At 43.9% G+C, this 16,670-nt stretch overlaps 1 protein-coding gene across 2 annotated transcripts in view; it reads right to left on the reverse strand.

Moving 5' to 3' along the window:
- ntng1a (netrin g1a) overlaps positions 1-16,173 on the reverse strand; it is a 287,611-nt gene extending 271,438 nt beyond the window's left edge. The window contains exon 1 of one of the 2 annotated variants that reach the window (XM_065007088.1): positions 16,033-16,173. The gene's annotated coding sequence lies outside the window, so the exon portion shown is untranslated. Of the gene's footprint in view, positions 1-13,274; positions 14,202-16,032 lie in introns of those variants that run through there. The other variant, XM_065007089.1, reaches the window with a different exon arrangement.
- Positions 16,174-16,670: the final 497 nt, after the last annotated feature.

Below are 16,670 nucleotides of genomic sequence, written 5' to 3' on the forward strand. Positions count from 1 at the left end.
CATCTCGTCTTTATTCACTATTCATACACAGATACAAATGAATGTTTTCTTGTTGAAAGACCTGGAATGAATCATGAGAGGGACCATCTTATCCTCGGCAGTTTCATTTGCCTCATGATCACACGAGGCCTTTCAGGTTGAATACTGCAACCTCAGAAAGAGAGTTCAACTCACGAAGCTGCAGGTGACGAGCGCTGGGACAAAACTGTCTACTGTCCATGCATTTGAGACTTTTCAAATCCTCTACTAATCAACAAGGACGTTAGCTGTCTGTACCTGACACCTCGTCTTAAGTATGGTTCTGTACTGAACACTCCAGCCGACTGACCAGAAAACGAAAGACAGGCAATTCAAAGTCCTCAGCATTAAAACAATGCACTGCATAACGCAAAGGTCACGTGTAAGCCACATATACATAGTCTGTGTCAGTTTGATGTGGGTTTTTTGTGGATGATGTGATTCCTGGATGAGGCAACATCCCAGACTTGGGGAATTCCGAACATTGACAAGTATTTTTCTGAAACAGAAAGAAAAATTTAAAAAAGAAAAAGTTCAATTTCAATATCAAAGCGTACTCAACTCAGTTGACCTGCACTATGCAATTATCTCTTTCAACATCCAGGTCCTGAATCAGAGAGAGAACGGCAGGCATCCATTTCCACCTGGCACTAGCTGACCGGAATTAGTTTGAATAAGAACGGGCGACATTTTAAATGGACAGGACTGCTTCAAATAACATCTCTGGACATACTGCACATAGAGTACAGTAGACAGCTAAAGAACTGTGAAAAAGCAATCTGGTGTATAGATTTATACATCAAAATCAAATAGAACATCCCCAAGTAATTTCACCCCTAACGATCTATATTCCTCAGTTAGCTTTGTCCCCACATTTTAAACAACCAATACTCTAAATGCAGATTACAGTATGTATCTCTCCATATCTCCACACACACACACACACACACACACACACACACACACACACACACACACACGCGCACGCACGCACACACAACATACGCACACACACACACATCTTTGTTTTACTATCCTTGTGGGGACCAAACAATTGATTCCCATTCAAAATATATTTTCCTTAACCCCTCACCCTAAACCTTGACCCTAACCTTAATCCTGAACCTCTAACTCTAACCCTAAATCTAACCGTAACTCCTAATCCTACACCTAACCCGAATTCTAACCTTAACCCTAATTATAACCCTAACCCTAAACCTAACCCCAAAGCCTAAAATAGTATTTTTCCTTGTGACTCCTGGTCCCCACAAGGATAGCAAAACCAAACACACACACTCACTAAAACAAGGCTGCAGCTTAGCTGAGCTAGCCACTAAAGAGAGACACATTTCACAGGCAGGTAGCCTTTTTCTCCAGCCAGCCCAATAGTGACTTGGCTTGCAGGCAGCGGCAGGTAATTGATGATGACGTTAGCCAGAAGCAGTGTGAGGGATGGATCAGTGGACGTTTTAGCGCTGGTTAATCAGTCAGCCCAGACAATGGACCCGCTGACCCAACACACCTAGTCCTGAGTGATCAATTAGCCTGCTATACGCCTACAGCCTGAATGTACAGGCCTCACTGCCCAGCCTGTGTATAGGTCTCTCTTTCTACCCTTGCGATAGGCTGAACGCTATAACTTCTGCTTGTTTATTCTCTATTTTGCCATGAGATAGAAAATGCCATCAGCTATACTTTAAGTTACAATTTTCAGGACTGTTTTTCATTTTTCTTTGCAAAGGAATACAGTAATATCTTATACCTACAGTAAAAGTACAATATCTGGTTATATTTTATTTTGATAAACAATTACTTTCTCCAACCAATTGGGTCAGATGGCAGTACTGACCCAAATGTCTAACCTATGGAGCACTTCTACCCATATAGTCAGCATTGAATTGGGTCTATTTTCATGTATCTAAAAGAATAATTCTGTTCTATTAAAATCCATCACATCAATCATGATGACCATTATCCACAGCTATGGATGGAGACCTTGATTAGATCCACCACTCTGAATGAGAGAAGAGAGAAAGTGAGAGAGAGAGAGAGAGAGAGAGAGAGAGAGAGAGAGGTGGAGAGGGGAGACAGAGAGAGAGTGAGAGTGAGAGAGAGAGAGAGAGATCTTGGCACTGAAGCTCTATGCCATTAATAGACAAACTATTACTAAGTGCTGGAGGTGACCAGGGGCCTGTTTCAGTAGGGTAGGCCTGACTGGATAAAGATGGGGTAGGGGGGTCAGAGACACCCAGATAAGGGGAGTGGAGACAGAGATACCCAGGTTAGATAAGGGGAGTGGGGACAGTTATACCCAGGTTAGATAAGAGGAGTGGAGACAGAGATACCCAGGTTAGATAAGGGGAGTGGGGACAGTTATACCCAGGTTAGATAAGAGGAGTGGAGACAGAGATACCCAGGTTAGATAAGGGGAGTGGAGACAGAGATACCCAGGTTAGATAAGAGGAGTGGGGACAGAGATACCCAGGCTAGAGAAGGGGAGTGGGGACGGAGATACCCAGGTTAGATAAGGGGAGTGGAGACAGAGATACCCAGGTTAGATAAGGGGAGTGGAGACAGAGATACCCAGGCTAGAGAAGGGGAGTGGGGACAGAGATACCCAGGTTAGATAAGGGGAGTGGAGACAGAGATACCCAGGCTAGAGAAGGGGAGTGGGGACAGAGATACCCAGGTTAGATAAGAGGAGTGGGGATAGTTATACCCAGGTTAGATAAGAGGAGTGGAGACAGAGATACCCAGGTTAGATAAGAGGAGTGGAGACAGAGATACCCAGGTTAGATAAGGGGAGTGGAGACAGAGATACCCAGGATAGATAAGAGGAGTGGAGACAGAGATACCCAGGCTAGATAAGAGGAGTGGAGACAGAGATACCCAGGCTAGAGAAGAGGAGTGGAGACAGAGATACCCAGGTTAGATAAGAGGAGTGGAGACAGAGATACCGAGGCTAGATAAGAGGAGTGGAGACAGAGATATGAGGAGTGGAGACAGAGATACCCAGGTTAGATAAGAGGAGTGGAGACAGAGATACCCAGGTTAGATAAGAGGAGTGGAGACAGAGATACCCAGGTTAGATAAGAGGAGTGGAGACAGAGATACCCAGGCTAGATAAGAGGAGTGGAGACAGAGATACCCAGGCTAGAGAAGAGGAGTGGGGACAGAGATACCCAGGCTAGATAAGAGGAGTGGAGACAGAGATACCCAGGTTAGATAAGAGGAGTGGAGACAGAGATACCCAGGCTACATAAGAGGAGTGGAGACAGAGATACCCAGGCTAGAGAAGAGGAGTGGGGACGGTTATACCCAGGTTAGATAAGGGGAGTGGAGACAGAGATACCCAGGTTAGATAAGAGATAAGGGAGCAGGGACAGAGATTCCCAGGCTAGATAATAGATAAGGGAGCAGGGACAGAGATACCCAGGCTATATAATAGATAAGGGAGCAGGGACAGAGATACCCAGGCTAGATAATAGATAAGGGAGCAGGGACAGAGATACCCAGGCTAGATAATAGATAAGGGAGCAAGGACTGAGATATCCAGGCTAGAAAATAGATAAGGGAGCAGGGACTGAGATACCCAGGCTAGATAATAGATAAGGGAGCAGGGACAGAGATACCCAGGCTAGATAATAGATAAGGGAGCAGGGACAGAGATACCCAGGCTAGATAATAGATAAGGGAGCAGGGACAGAGATACCCAGGCTAGATAAGAGGAGTGGAGACAGAGATACCCAGGCTAGAGAAGAGGAGTGGGGACAGAGATACCCAGGCTAGATAAGAGGGGTGGAGACAGAGATATGAGGAGTGGAGACAGAGATACCCAGGTTAGATAAGAGGAGTGGAGACAGAGATACCCAGGTTAGATAAGAGGAGTGGAGACAGAGATACCCAGGCTAGATAAGAGGAGTGGAGACAGAGATACCCAGGCTAGATAAGAGGAGTGGAGACAGAGATACCCAGGTTAGATAAGAGATAAGGGAGCAGGGACAGAGATTCCCAGGCTAGATAATAGATAAGGGAGCAGGGACAGAGATACCCAGGCTATATAATAGATAAGGGAGCAGGGACAGAGATACCCAGGCTAGATAATAGATAAGGGAGCAAGGACTGAGATATCCAGGCTAGAAAATAGATAAGGGAGCAGGGACTGAGATACCCAGGCTAGATAATAGATAAGGGAGCAGGGACAGAGATACCCAGGCTAGATAATAGATAAGGGAGCAGGGACAGAGATACCCAGGCTAGATAATAGATAAGGGAGCAGGGACAGAGATACCCAGGCTAGATAAGAGGAGTGGAGACAGAGATACCCAGGTTAGATAAGAGGAGTGGAGACAGAGATACCCAGGCTAGAGAAGAGGAGTGGGGACGGTTATACCCAGGTTAGATAAGGGGAGTGGAGACAGAGATACCCAGGTTAGATAAGAGATAAGGGAGCAGGGACAGAGATACCCAGGCTATATAATAGATAAGGGAGCAGGGACAGAGATACCCAGGCTAGATAATAGATAAGGGAGCAGGGACAGAGATACCCAGGCAAGATAATAGATAAGGGAGCAGGGACTGAGATATTCAGGCTAGAAAATAGATAAGGGAGCAGGGACTGAGATACCCAGGCTATATAATAGATAAGGGAGCAGGGACAGAGATACCCAGGCTAGATAACAGATAAGGGAGCAGGGACTGAGATATCCAGGCTAGAAAATAGATAAGGGAGCAGGGACTGAGATACCCAGGCTAGATAATAGATAAGGGAGCAGGGACAGAGATACCCAGGCTAGATAATAGATAAGGGAGCAGGGACAGAGATACCCAGGCTAGATAATAGATAAGGGAGCAGGGACAGAGATACCCAGGCTAGATAATAGATAAGGGAGCAGGGACAGAGATACCCAGGCTAGATAATAGATAAGGGAGCAGGGACAGAGATTCCCAGGCTAGATAATAGATAAGGGAGCAGGGACAGAGATACCCAGGCTAGATAATAGATAAGGGAGCAGGGACAGAGATACCCAGGCTAGATAATAGATAAGGGAGCAGGGACAGAGATTCCCAGGCTAGATAATAGATAAGGGAGCAGGGACAGAGATACCCAGGCTAGATAATAGATAAGGGAGCAGGGACAGAGATTCCCAGGCTAGAAAATAGATAAGGGAGCAGGGACAGAGATTCCCAGGCTAGATAATAGATAAGGGAGCAGGGACAGAGATACCCAGGCTAGATAATAGATAAGGGAGCAGGGACTGAGATACCCAGGCTAGATAATAGATAAGGGAGCAGGGACTGAGATACCCAGGCTAGATAATAGATAAGGGAGCAGGGACAGAGATACCCAGGCTAGATAATAGATAAGGGAGCAGGGACAGAGATACCCAGGTTAGATAAGAGGAGTGGAGACAGAGATACCCAGGTTAGATAAGAGGAGTGGAGACAGAGATACCCAGGCTAGATAAGAGGAGTGGGGACAGAGATACCCAGGCTAGATAAGAGGAGTGGAGACAGATATACCCAGGTTAGATAAGAGGAGTGGAGACAGAGATACCCAGGTTAGATAAGAGGAGTGGAGACAGAGATACCCAGGCTAGATAAGGGAGCAGGGACAGAGATTCCCAGGCTAGATAATAGATAAGGGAGCAGGGACAGAGATACCCAGGCTAGATAATAGATAAGGGAGCAGGGACAGAGATACCCAGGCTAGATAATAGATAAGGGAGCAGGGACAGAGATACCCAGGCTAGATAATAGATAAGGGAGCAAGGACTGAGATATCCAGGCTAGAAAATAGATAAGGGAGCAGGGACTGAGATACCCAGGCTAGATAATAGATAAGGGAGCAGGGACAGAGATACCCAGGCTAGATAATAGATAAGGGAGCAGGGACAGAGATACCCAGGCTAGATAATAGATAAGGGAGCAGGGACAGAGATACCCAGGCTAGATAAGAGGAGTGGAGACAGAGATACCCAGGCTAGAGAAGAGGAGTGGGGACAGAGATACCCAGGCTAGATAAGAGGGGTGGAGACAGAGATATGAGGAGTGGAGACAGAGATACCCAGGTTAGATAAGAGGAGTGGAGACAGAGATACCCAGGTTAGATAAGAGGAGTGGAGACAGAGATACCCAGGCTAGATAAGAGGAGTGGAGACAGAGATACCCAGGCTAGATAAGAGGAGTGGAGACAGAGATACCCAGGTTAGATAAGAGATAAGGGAGCAGGGACAGAGATTCCCAGGCTAGATAATAGATAAGGGAGCAGGGACAGAGATACCCAGGCTATATAATAGATAAGGGAGCAGGGACAGAGATACCCAGGCTAGATAATAGATAAGGGAGCAAGGACTGAGATATCCAGGCTAGAAAATAGATAAGGGAGCAGGGACTGAGATACCCAGGCTAGATAATAGATAAGGGAGCAGGGACAGAGATACCCAGGCTAGATAATAGATAAGGGAGCAGGGACAGAGATACCCAGGCTAGATAATAGATAAGGGAGCAGGGACAGAGATACCCAGGCTAGATAAGAGGAGTGGAGACAGAGATACCCAGGTTAGATAAGAGGAGTGGAGACAGAGATACCCAGGCTAGAGAAGAGGAGTGGGGACGGTTATACCCAGGTTAGATAAGGGGAGTGGAGACAGAGATACCCAGGTTAGATAAGAGATAAGGGAGCAGGGACAGAGATACCCAGGCTATATAATAGATAAGGGAGCAGGGACAGAGATACCCAGGCTAGATAATAGATAAGGGAGCAGGGACAGAGATACCCAGGCAAGATAATAGATAAGGGAGCAGGGACTGAGATATTCAGGCTAGAAAATAGATAAGGGAGCAGGGACTGAGATACCCAGGCTATATAATAGATAAGGGAGCAGGGACAGAGATACCCAGGCTAGATAACAGATAAGGGAGCAGGGACTGAGATATCCAGGCTAGAAAATAGATAAGGGAGCAGGGACTGAGATACCCAGGCTAGATAATAGATAAGGGAGCAGGGACAGAGATACCCAGGCTAGATAATAGATAAGGGAGCAGGGACAGAGATACCCAGGCTAGATAATAGATAAGGGAGCAGGGACAGAGATACCCAGGCTAGATAATAGATAAGGGAGCAGGGACAGAGATACCCAGGCTAGATAATAGATAAGGGAGCAGGGACAGAGATTCCCAGGCTAGATAATAGATAAGGGAGCAGGGACAGAGATACCCAGGCTAGATAATAGATAAGGGAGCAGGGACAGAGATACCCAGGCTAGATAATAGATAAGGGAGCAGGGACAGAGATTCCCAGGCTAGATAATAGATAAGGGAGCAGGGACAGAGATACCCAGGCTAGATAATAGATAAGGGAGCAGGGACAGAGATTCCCAGGCTAGAAAATAGATAAGGGAGCAGGGACAGAGATTCCCAGGCTAGATAATAGATAAGGGAGCAGGGACAGAGATACCCAGGTTAGATAAGAGGAGTGGAGACAGAGATACCCAGGTTAGATAAGAGGAGTGGAGACAGAGATACCCAGGCTAGATAAGAGGAGTGGGGACAGAGATACCCAGGCTAGATAAGAGGAGTGGAGACAGATATACCCAGGTTAGATAAGAGGAGTGGAGACAGAGATACCCAGGTTAGATAAGAGGAGTGGAGACAGAGATACCCAGGCTAGATAAGGGAGCAGGGACAGAGATTCCCAGGCTAGATAATAGATAAGGGAGCAGGGACAGAGATACCCAGGCTAGATAATAGATAAGGGAGCAGGGACAGAGATACCCAGGCTAGATAATAGATAAGGGAGCAGGGACAGAGATACCAAGGCTAGATAATAGATAAGGGAGCAGGGACAGAGATACCCAGGCTAGATAATAGATAAGGGAGCAGGGACAGAGATACCCAGGCTAGATAATAGATAAGGGAGCAGGGACAGAGATACCCAGGCTAGATAATAGATAAGGGAGCAGGGACAGAGATACCCAGGCTAGATAATAGATAAGGGAGCAGGGACAGAGATACCCAGGCTAGATAATAGATAAGGGAGCAGGGACAGAGATACCCAGGCTAGATAATAGATAAGGGAGCAGGGACAGAGATACCCAGGCTAGATAATAGATAAGGGAGCAGGGACAGAGATACCCAGGCTAGATAATAGATAAGGGAGCAGGGACAGAGATTCCCAGGCTAGATAATAGATAAGGGGAGCACATAAAAGATCACAACAGCCAGGTCATTATCACCCTCTACAATTCAGACACTGGTCCTTCCTCTCATTATTACCCACTTTGAATCCAGTGTCACTGGCAGAGGAGAGCAGAGCAGGGAAGAGGGGTGTGCTATGCATTTTAAGTGAGACCTGGGCTATTTGGGGCAGGTCGCCTGCTTCCTTCCCCCATCCATCAAGAATAAGGTGGGACACTGCAGAAATAAAGGGGTTTTAGAGGATGTGAGAGATTAAATTTAATATATGTTGATAAATAATAATATGTTGATAAAGGCTTTCAAAGAGTGAACATGTTGTCAATTAGAGGTCGGCCGATTATTATTTTTCAACGCCGATACCGATACCGATTATTGGAGGACCCAAAAAAAAACAGATACCGATTAGTCGGTCGATTATATATATATATATATATCTGTGATAATGACAATTACATCAATACTGAATGAACAATGAACACATATTTTAACTTAATATAATATATAAATAAAATCTATTTAGTCTCAAATAAATAATGAAACATGGTTTCATTTGGTTTAAATAATGCAAAAACACAGTGTTGGAGAAGAAAGTAAAACTGCAATATGTGCCATGTAAAAAAGCTAACGTTTAAGTTCCTTGCTCAGAACATATGAAAGCTGGTGGTTCAATATTCCCAGTTCTTCAGTATTCCCAGTTAAGAAGTTTTAGGTTGTAGATATTATAGGAATTATGACACGTCGACTATTTCTCTCTATACCATTTGTATTTCATATACCTTTGACTATTGGATGTTCTTATAGGCACTTTAGTATTGCCAGCCTAATCTCAGGAGTTGATGGGCTTGAAGTCATAAACAGCACTGTGAATCAAGCATTGCTATGAGCTGCTGGCAAATGCAGTAAAGTTTGATTGAATGCTTATGAGCCTGCTGCTGCCTACCACCACTCAGTCAGACTGCTCTATCAAATATCAAATCATAGACTTAATTGTAAAATAATAATCAAAAAAATACGAGCCTTTGGTCATTAATATGGTCAAATCCGGAAACTATCATTTCAAAGACAAAACGTTTATTCTTTCAGAGAAATATGGAACCGTTCCGTATTTTATCAAACGGGTGGCAACCCTAAGTCTAAATATTGCTGTTACATGGCACAACCTTCAATGTTATGTCATAATTATGTACAATTCTGGCAAATTAGTTCGCAACGAGCCAGGCGGCACAAACTGTTGCATATACCCTGACTCTGCATGCAATGAACGCAAGATAAGTGACACAATTTCCCTAGTTAATATTGCCTGCAAACATGAATTTCTTTTAACTAAATATGCAGGGTTAAAAATATATACTTCTATTGATTTTAAGAAAGGCATTGATGTTCATGGTTAGGTACATTCATGCAACGATTGTGCTTTTTTCGCGAATGCGCTTTTGTTAAATCATCCCCCGTTTGGCGAAGTAGGCTGTGATTCGATGATAAATCAACAGGCACCGGATTGATTATATGCAACGCAGGACAAGCCAGTTAACCTGGTAATATCATCAACCATGTGTAGTTAACTAGTGATTATGTGAAGATTGATTGTTTTTTATGAGATAAGTTTAATGCTAGCTAGCAACTTACCTTGGCTCCTTGCTGCATTCGCGCAACAGATGGTCAGCCTACCATGCAGTTTCCTCGTGGAATGCAATGTAATCGGCCATAATCGGCGTCCAACAATTCCGATTACCGATTGTTATGAAAACTTGAATCGGTTAATTGAAAATGTATTAAAAATGAAGCAATATACACAAACAAAAGTGTAAAATAAATTGCTTACTATTTGACATGGAATGGAGTCCTATGAAGGCTATTCTGCGGTTCAGTAAGTGAGTATTTTCAGTCTTTCCTGTTCTAAGGCATCCTTGGTGTACAGTACACTGGGCTCCCGGCTCACTGGCTCATAAGGCATACATAGAACGGAGTGTATTTTTGGGGCATAGGATCCTACCAATGAGGCAATGCTGAGGTTGATTTTATATTTAAACCCATAAATGTTTTACAGGATCCATATGACCTCGCGGAGAGCTCTCTCGCCAACTCTTTCCCTTCTCTCTTTTTCTCTCTCTGAAGCTGTGAACCCCCCCCCCCCCCTCCCTCCCTTATGTCCGCTTCCATTTCGTCCCTGGGGCCACTCAAGCATGGCTGAGTGTTTAAAAGTCGGTGGGGAAAGACATGCATGCTTGGCCTGGCAGTGGTTACAACTACTGGAGTAGCTTCTGACTGACTCATGTGTATGAATACCCAACCTCTTCAGCTCCCTCCTACCTCACTGCCTCCCAACAATCCTGCTCTTCTTCTTTTCATCTGGTCTCTTTATACCTGTTCCCTGTGCCCTCTCATATTTTCCACGTCTCTCTGTCTCCATCTCTTGCTAAACAAAGCCAGTGATGTGCCTAGCTTGTGTAGGATAGACAGGAGAGAAAAAGACAGATGGAGACATAGAGAGAGAGAGAAAGAGAGAGAGAGAGAGAGAGAGAGAGAGCTGGGCCAGCATCACATGGAGACTTGTGCCATGCATGGAGGGCTCTTCACTCTCCTCAGATTCCTGGGCCTGCCTTCCTTTCCCAGAATCCCTAATCTTCCTCGTTAACAACCTGCCAATATGACAGTCCTCATAAATAAACATGTGGCAGACAACCGGAGCATGCCCCTACCAACATGACAACCAAGCGTTCAATGTTCCAGAATGTTTGATGAGCCCAACACACATCTCTGTGGCATACCATCACCACAGCACCAGCCGATCCCCACTATGGCCTCCCTTCTCCTCTGTCTTCAACTTGTCACTGGCTAAAATTTGCATACAGGTCTTTGATCTTTTTTCAATCATGGTGTGGTGTATCCTAGCTAATGAATGAAGCTATAACAACTGTTTCGGTGGAACAGCATGGCTTTCTGTCTGTTGGGGAGGGGAGCATCGAGAAATCAAAGCGAAGGTTTTGAGCAGAACAGCAGTGGAACATGGCAGCCCTCCCTTCCCCCTCTAATACAATCTGATTGTTGGAGCCAGACAGGTCCCGGGCCTCTGAAGGCAAGAAACTCCCTCAGCGCTGCTGCCAAGACGTGCTTGACTTGCCCCCACAGCTGCATCTCACATGGTCTCTCTCTCTCTCTGTCTCTCCTTTTCTCTTACCCCCCCCCCCCCCCCCCGTTCTTACGCTCTCTTACTCTCACCGCTTTCACACTCTCCTTCCTCTCTCACTCTTACTCCCTGCCACATGCATCTTGTGTGTGAGAGAGGGGCACTTTTGACAGGGTGACTCTTACGATGCTGTCTGCGTGGAGTCGTGTGTGTGGAGCTCGGGGCATCTGTTACTCCTGCGCCACATACAGAAGTGTACTGTAGCAAACTAGACAGCAGGGAGAAAGTATACGCCAGCCACCACCACTACCACTCCTCCACCCTCTCTCTCCCTGTCTCTCGCCCTCTCACATTCTCTGTCTCCCTTCGCCACCAAGCACACACTTCATTGCGACATAGGAACACCTAATGCATTATTAAAAACACTTTTCCTAAAAGGCTGCTACCATATTATTCAGCTTTCACAGTGGCATGCCTGCATGGCTACTCTACATGTCCACCTCTAGCCCATAGAATAAGCCCAGCAAGGTAACCCACTGGAAATAGAGAACATGTGCATTAATAGTAATGAACATGTATAGCAGCTGATACTGTTACATTGAGCTTTATCAAAATCCAAGGTCCTTTGAAGGCAATGTATAAAATAAAGTAGTCATGTCTAAATTATAAGGTAAATATCGTAGCAAGTGCAAGTTTTACTATTGGCAACATGTCAACATGGATGGACTGGAAATCATTATAATGACTATTGCTCTTCGTTCCAAATTTGATCAACATCATAATTTATGGGTGAACAGAATATAATTTAGTATCATATCTAATATTAACCTTACAAGTCCATGTGCGGACATTACCTCACTTGTTTTTTAAATTCTGTGAAATTAAATTAGCATACATGAATGGTTTGACAATAATATTATTATTATTACATACAAACTCAAATGTAAAAATAAGTTAGTAGGCCCTGTATTAGAAATATAAATACTGTATAGCACCATAATGTATTTCAATAGTATGCCATAATATATGTGATAATGTTAACCAAACCCAACTGTATAAAATACATTATACTGGCTCTCAGTCTGCAGCTTCTTACTGATCATTATTATTTACCAAATCTAATCAAAGTCAAGTAATATGCAGAGGATAAGCCTGGATTCGAAATGCACGGGTGATGCACGGACAGAAAGCTGCTCTGAATAAAACAACTACTCAAACATATCGTTAGGCTTATCAATAGACTACCCTGAATATAAGAAACTACCAAGCCTTTCAAAAGGATGCAGGATAGATTGTCGTGTATAAAAAAAAACACTTATATTTTGGTACCCTCACATTCTTTAGCCTACTAAAAAACTTGGGGCTTCAGCAGGTGTATTGATAGGACAGGGCTGAACCATGGGCTGAACCATGGGCTGAACCATGAAGTATATTTCCTTTAAAACAACCCCCCAAAAAATACAGAATTAGACCGTATCTTTTTAGCGGCATTTCATGATATTGACTGGTAATACTAATACGGAATTGATCAATTCCACAAGGGGGCGCTTCCACAAATCACAAGTAGGCTTAGCTTTGCCAAAAGGGCACCGGAGTCAAGTAATTCATGTTTTCATTACATTATTTTAGGTATTAAATGAGTAATGAGCATGGACGCGTTCAACTTCATTCAGACTGCATTATGGCAAATTATACCAAATGTTCAAAGATATGACATAATCAACACTTCGATAAGAGCCTACTATAGGTGGGTTTCCAACTAAAGTTAGGCTACAATTCAGGAAGTATTGAAAGATGAGTCAGCTATTAAGACTACCTTCATACAGCATACAATGTTTTAACGAAGGTGGCCACAATTAAACGAGTTACTTTAATTGTACAACATGCCTACAAAATAGATTTAGTTCAATAATAGCCTATGCGTACTTACATTTGTAGGTTTGCCTCAATTCACCGTGCACAGTCCAGTGTTCAACAAGTTCAGCACTGACCACAGGAACCCCTTTAAGATGCGCGTGTAAATCTTAATGTGATGAGTTCGGTAGAAACGGGATGCTAAAAGTTGATGACCCAGGAGTTAAAACAAGCTGAGTCTGGAGTGGAGGCAGCGATTGAATGGTCCCCCCGCGCGCACGTCAATCTTCCTGGAATCGCTGTGCAAGTGCAACATCTCTTTAGTGAAGACACGGGATCAGAGGAGATTTTCTCCCACTTTAAAACAAATGACTGATCACTGTCTGGAGCTCTTAGAGCAGCACAATAACACAAATAGGTGAGTATTTTGACAGCAGCCTATGTCCCGCGCGCCGCTGGTCATCATTCTGCCACGTGCAATTCCATTATTGCATTGTTGGAAGCAATGGAACAGTTTCCGCATCAGAAAAATAAAAAGAACACTATGAAAAAACTTTGAAACGCAAAGGCTCCTTTGTCTTTTATAAAATGTCCGTTTAATCTGTATCATTTCTTAGATCCACAGCCAAGACATTTGACTCCTGTGAGCGGATATACACTTATCTCTCTCTCTCTTAATCTCTCGCTATAGCCTACTCGTTACAGGCACTCAAAGGGAACATGAATCACAGCAATTAGCAGCGCTGCCGAGAATATCCTCCACTGTTCCGGCGTCACGCATCCCTCGCGCATTCCCCTACACTGCACTGCTAGGCAGGAAACTGCTCAGTGGAGATGGCGGGTAAGAGATAGCGCACTTAGAGAGTCCGTTAGATTAAACCGCTCACTCAGCCTCAATATTTCCCCCCAGCGCAGTCCTCTTTCAGGACCAGTCTGAGACTCAATGGGGCGGATGTATCTAAACTTAGAGGACAAATGACAGATCACTGAGAACAGTGGTTCCCACTCTAACGGACGGAGCAGAGAGAGAGATATGAGAGATATGCAATCTCTTCCAAATGCGAGCTAAAGTAGTGATTGCATCCCGTACCTCTACCAATATGCCTACATGTGTTCCGCAGGGTCCTAAAGGTAGCAAATCATTTTAATAACCTCAGTCATTAAACTATTTTAAATGTAGTTGTTTTGGTGGTTTAGTTCACTGATATAGACTAACTGTTTCAATGCTATGTAAACATATGCTAGAGTTTTGTCAGATTGCGCACAGAATATGCGCACTGGACAAAACGTTGTGATGATGTTGGTAATTGACTTGGAGAGGCACACATATGGAAATGAAAATCAAACATTTAGGCTTTCCATGCCTAAGTATGGGGCTCCTGAGCCCCCAAATCTGTCCCGGGTTAAATTAATGAGGGGTTTGAAAATATGAGTATAGAGGTCTGTCAAATATAGGCATGGGATGATGCGCAAAGCATGCACTCCACCCCATACATGACGTGCTCAAATTACAGCACACACATACCACCGCCACCCACCAAAAACCTTGATGAGTCAGTGTGAGTTGCTGGAAGTTTAGCAACGTCATTACACCTTGTGTATGACTCCATCTGTTAGCTGCATTTTCACTGCAATTTACCGGACACTGGCAAGAGTCGAAACAAGTGATTTCTACAGGGGATTGAGTCCGCTGCAATCTCTCACACCGTCAGGATATTAGCCTTGGGGAGGGCCCAGATTATATTAAAATTCGATCCATTCTGACAGTAAATCCTCCAGCGGTGGCGATGATCCGGAGGACAGAAAGAAACAATCAAGACCAGAGATGGAGAGAGAAAGAGAAAGCACTGAAATTATATCAATGACCCTGCTACTCCTGTTTTGACGTCTAGGACCGGTTTGGAATACAGATCTATTTCAATTCTTCTCCATTGAGTAGCAAAGGAGACCAGTCCCTATGGTTGACCTGTATAGAGGTATCATGTAGGAGTACAAATAGTCTGTTAGGCCTGTATGATTCACAAGTTTGAAAAAAACATCCTTGGGGGACAGATGCTGACCTGTGGCCTGTGACTTGAGATTTCTGTAGAATGTCAATAGGCCTAGTTTTGCAATTATTGTGCTGGACAATAAACTCCCTTATTTACTCACATATTTCTATTGAAAATGTCAAACGTTGCAATTAAAATCGGTGCTGAAAGTTGGAAAGAAGTAGCACGGGGCCATATCTTAATAACCTAATGCTTTTGTTAGGATTTAAAATTGAAATTGGAATTAAAAGTATTTTTTCCCTTACAGTGTCTCGCTGCACCCCTGTTGGTGTCGATATGTTGAAATGAATCAGTAGCGTTATTATCAGCATTGTACAATTTATGAGGTGATGGAAGAATCCTATATGTCGAAATCAGCTCCCCACACACAGCTCGCACTATGAGCAGTGCAATACATACACCTATCAGACCTCTGTTAGATAGTGAGCCCTATAGTGAGGCATATGGCCTCAATTATCACACAGATATTCCCGAACAGCAAGTCTGCCACAACACCTTGGCAAGCTTTACACCACGCAGCAAACGCACAAATAAATCAAAGGTCTAGGACAACAATTAAGAAGATTACAAATGCATACAACTATACCCACTGTACTTAGATATTTATTTTAAAGCATTATTTAATGAATCGACTGTGCTCTATTTTTATCATAGTTATACACTTTTCCTGTTAGCTGTCAGAAACCACTCTATCAAATCATAAGGCGTCTCATATAGCCGCGACCATCAACAAGTTTGTGCCCATCCCTCCAACATGCAGAAACCCAAACAAGTAGACCTTACCTTTTCTCTCAAAGGCTCATTTCGTATCCTTGCGAAGAATAGCGAAGATCATGTAACACAGCGATATATTTCTTTTTTTAAACCTGGTCATCGTCGTTCACGCGGAGAGCAGAGACTTGCTGTGAAACGACTAGTTCTCTCCGTGGCTTCACCGGAATGGGGTGAGCAGAGGCACGGATGTCACTTCAGTGACAATGGCACTTCAGTTAGTGGAACAACAAGGCAAACACATGCAACGTCACACAGGGGTAAAGGGAAATAGTACTTTAACTTCTACTTGATCCTTGTCTGAAAAGTTGTTGATGACAAAAATACAGTGGCTATGACTATTGAGCACGTCTTTCATTAGACTTGTAGAATGAGCGGTTATAATACCGACATTCATGAGTAGTGCTGCAGCATACTGACATGTAGTAAATTATCTTGTCTACCGAGACACACGCATTCCAAACATCTTTCAGTAGTGGAAACATCGTGTTTAATTGATATAAAATCATTTGTTATGGGTATACTTTAGTTTGCCTTTTAGTCATGCAATGTCACAACTAAGTTTAGTAAATCATTTCAAGTGAAAAGATAAGGCTACAGAAAACAGATTGATAGTAGAAAATATCTAACACGTGACAATCACATGACGT

This window comes from Oncorhynchus nerka, linkage group LG22, assembly GCF_034236695.1.
Source record: "Oncorhynchus nerka isolate Pitt River linkage group LG22, Oner_Uvic_2.0, whole genome shotgun sequence".
NCBI classification, from domain to species: domain Eukaryota; kingdom Metazoa; phylum Chordata; class Actinopteri; order Salmoniformes; family Salmonidae; genus Oncorhynchus; species Oncorhynchus nerka.